General features: G+C 44.1%; 1 protein-coding gene across 3 annotated transcripts in view; it reads right to left on the bottom strand.

Moving 5' to 3' along the window:
• DCAF1 (DDB1 and CUL4 associated factor 1) overlaps nucleotides 1–4,221 on the bottom strand; it is a 149,718-nt gene that overhangs the window by 145,356 nt on the left and 141 nt on the right. The gene's annotated exons all lie outside the window — the stretch shown is intronic.

Raw genomic sequence — 4,221 nt, 5'->3', positions numbered from 1 at the left:
GCTGTACCCCCCCCCCCGCCAGCACCACCACCGCCTGACCCAAGCACAGGCCTGCCCCACTGGAAAGAGCCCAACTGGCCCCATGCAGATCCAGGGGCACATGCTCCCCCAGATGAGCCCCAGGAGCTTGCGAGCGAATGCCAGACAAGCCACCGGACCAGCAGCTCCCAGACGAGCGGCGTGCAGCAGCAGGAGCTGCCCCCCCGGATGAACTGCAGCTCTGTCCCACACCCCACCCTAGCTGGGCAGTGCTTGACCCAGCCCCTGCCCTGCTGCTCCCTCACCGTGGGGGTCTTGATCTGCCCCCCACCACCCCTTCCCTCCCCCCTCCCCTTCCACCACAACAGATTTACCAGCTGCATGCAGCTCTTCAAGCTGCCAGGCTGGTATCAGAAATTGGATTAGTACTGGCCAACATGCCTCCTTAAAAATTGGTTATCCATATCGGCCCCAAAAATCTGTATTGGTGCACCCCTAAAAAAAAGCGTCTTGGTGCACACAAGTTATATACTAACCACAAGATGATATAAACACCATCTCCTTTCCCTTTGAAGAATTTGGGACTATAACCCTACTGAAAAGCAAGCTCTTCAGAGAAGGAAGACAGTGCTGTAATGGAAAATCCAACCCAATAATGATTCCCACTTTAGGGAATCACCTTCTACAATCACTCTTCCTGGGTAAACAGGAATTCCCACTTGGCTGCTCCCCTGATCACCCACTTAACTCATTAGCTACTTGCAAATAAACTTTCAAGCTTTCATACATCATTTGAATATTTTATAGTCAGCCTATTACTTCCACAGAAGAACTAGCTTTTTGCTAGTATGACTAAGTGCATCCAATCTTTTCGGCCATCATCACCCCAATTCTATATTTCAGGATTCTGAAAAATGCATGATTTGACCCCCCACAAGGCCTTTTCATTTTGCCAGGTTCATTGATTTCCCATACTCTAAAGAAGAGTTTACATTTCATTTTGGACCCCTTGTCTGTCTGTCTGTCTGTCAGCCAGTCATTCTAGCCAAAGCAGCTGAAGGGTTGCTCTGGTGATACTGGCAACAGATCAAAAAAGCTTTAGTCAGGAAGCAGTAAGTACATGATTTTCATATTAGCCATGCAGACATGCAGCACTGCCATATACCCTGAGTGCCATGTAGCAAAAAACTAAGAATCTCAACTTTCCCTAAAAAGCTAGATCACTACCTAGTTCAAAGCACAGTCAGATCTCAATAGTAGATGTAGATATAATCTAGTATTTTCACATAATCATTATTTTCCTGTAATAATATTCCATCTGCATATAGGCATGCACAAAAAGTGAAAATAAAACTTTTATCAAAAACATCTCATGGCCAGTGGGGAGGTGGGTTTGGTTTTCCCCTCCCCAACTCTATGTACTACCTTTTCAATTTTATTTCATTATAACTACATGCTAAATGCCATCAGTAAAGAGACCAAGGTTTATAACACAAACTTTTATTTCCCATGCAATAACCACAATTTTCCCAGCACATGCATTTTTATGACAAGTGCATGGCATTTGCAGATGCAGTGATCAAATCAGTTCCTGCCAGATTTATATTCCCCTCACTCAAGAATTTCATCAAAGGCTCAAGAGAAAAAACAAGAGCACAGACTGAATAAAATGTGATCAGAAGTGCCCCTAAGCTGCAGTAGAGGATGTTTATTAGAGCAGCCCTAATTCTCATTGTTTCACTTGTACAGGCACTTGACAAATCCAACCCTAAACTGCTTTTCAAGAACTAAGAATAGGATGTAGCATTTTAATCACTGATTTAAAAATCAAGTTGAAATTCTGTAAAAATGATGTTGAAGTTGCAGCCTCAAATTATAATTTGTAATTAACTAAATGATAAAGTTACATTTCTTTAATACCATTACTAGTTGGGAATAACATTTTTCAAACTTGCCATTAGCAAAATGCAAAATACTGAAAGCTAGGCCTAGATTCTGCAAGCACTTATGCAGGCAATCTTATTTGTCTCTGTCACCTCAAATAAAATGACTTCCGTTTTAACAATAAAAAGCAACTGAGAGTTAATATATCATGGGAGCTTGTCTTCTTAATATACAAGACAAAAGACTGAAAAAGGTGTCTCACAAAAAAAAAGGCTTAGGTCCTCAAAGGTGTTTAGGTAACACTGATAATCCTACTGATTTCAACAAGAACTAGGCACTCACATCCTTTGTGCCTGTGGCACAGAGTGACTCTGGGACACAACTTCCAACTGCAAAGCCTAAAGAGTATAATCTAGCCAAAATGTTTCAGCTTCAACTTTATGAAACTGCAACGTATTGGAAGGGAATGCTAGCTGCAAAAACAGCACAAACTATTTGCTTATCAATTTTGTGGTACTCTCCTGGTAAGGATGACAAGGAGGATCTAAACTGTTTCAGGAGATATAACCATTTTACATGCAAATCTTTTAAAATGATATACCTATAGTATTAGAATTTCAGATAATAAATATGGAACTCAAGCTCAGAAGCTGTACTGCAAAAATTAAAAATGAAAAGGAAAGGATTAGCAACATATAAATAACAAGAAATCATATTATTTTTAAAAAATTAGTAATGATTTTAATCAACCTTATGGCAGAACATCAGACATAAATTCTAATGCAGATTAACAGAGTTATGAGACTTGTCCATCAGTATAATAGACAAGGTCAAGCCACATTATAGCAACCACTAACCCAGTCCAGATAAAAACAAGCAATATAATATTGCTCTCAACAATGATTTAAGTTTTCTAAAAGAACCACTGTAGACAAAGTCTAAGGCAGCAGGAAATCTAACTGCAATGGTAGAAATTATTTTATTTTATTTTTTTTAAACAGCAAGTGCTACATAAACAAATGAAGCTCTGGCTGCCTAAGTGTGCAAAGAACCTGCAACAACTATCCCACTCTTAAAAAGGGTGGTAAAGTTGCAACCTAAGAATGATTATGCAAATGCCAACACCAATTAACAACTTTACTGTTGAATACAGTCTATAAGCAAAGAAGAGATCTGCATGGTCAACCACAAATGAAATCACATCTTAGTGTTAGAAGAAGCAGGACTTTCAAGATGATGGCCTATTTTTTCAGCTTGTCACTTCAGTCAGCAAGAAGCAAATACTACTTGCCTGCAGGCCCTACAAACAGTAAAATGATGATCTAAAAAAACAGCCCTGTTCTACTTGTCTGTCAAAATGTAGTATTCACACACTCACCAACTTGAGTCAAATTTTGGAAGTCCAGCTCAAAAGATTAAATAATTTAGTTCTACATTTAAGCTTCTATGAAATGAACCTCAGAGGGGTGTCAACCAAGTGTAATAAAAAAATCATTAAAATAAGGAACAAATATGTTGGTGTCAAGCGAAAAATCACTCCATTCTCAGTCCACTGGTTTTCAAGGGGTGACAACAACCCCCAATCAAACAAGTAGGAGAAAAGCAAGATGAAGAATGGGTCTATGCATGAGCCCTGTAACACTGTAACTACACTCGTGTAATCAAAGAGGTTCTGCGCTCCCACCAATGCACTTTCCTGAGCATGTCCAACTCCTAATCAGGGAAGAGATTCGCTAGCCCAGAGGCACCTGTCATGCCCATAAGAGGGACTGTACCAGTTTAATTTCTGCAATTAAGAAGTGAATGAAAACAGCCTTTGCAAGGAAAGCAGCTCCAACAGTAGAGCCACTCACTACCAAAACTACACTGCAGGGAGGGAGGAGGCGGCAGGCCCCGGGTTTCACCCCGACCCCTCGGGGCAGGGGTAGAGGGGCGGGCCTATGTGGAGACAGTGGCGAGGCAATGGCAGGGCAGGGCAAGGCAGCCCACCCTGCGCATGACGGCAAGGACAGGTGAGGAACAAGGGGTCCTCGAGCAAGAGGGCTGAGCTGGGCGGCGAGTCACCGCCCCCCCACGTGGGCAGGAAGCGCCACGCTCGGGGCAGGGGGCGGGCGCGCGGACGGACGGGGAGGAAGAGAAAGGAGGCCCAGAGGTGGCGAGAAGCCGGGAGTAGCCCCGGCGGCACAAGGGGGCTGCAGGGAGGACCGGGCGCCCCTCCCCCGCCCCGTGGTAACGGCCCCGCGCCGGGCCCTAGGCAGAACAGGACAGGGCTGGGCCGGGCCGGCCGACGCAGTGGCAACGCCAGGGCCGAGCGGCCTGTGGGGCCTGTGCCGTAGCCAGCGCTGCCAGCCGCCCTGC

Source organism: Gavialis gangeticus, unplaced genomic scaffold, assembly GCF_001723915.1.
Source record: "Gavialis gangeticus isolate Ggan-Ray unplaced genomic scaffold, GavGan_comp1, whole genome shotgun sequence".
NCBI classification, from domain to species: Eukaryota; Metazoa; Chordata; order Crocodylia; family Gavialidae; genus Gavialis; species Gavialis gangeticus.
This window is presented reverse-complemented; position numbering and strand designations above follow the sequence as displayed.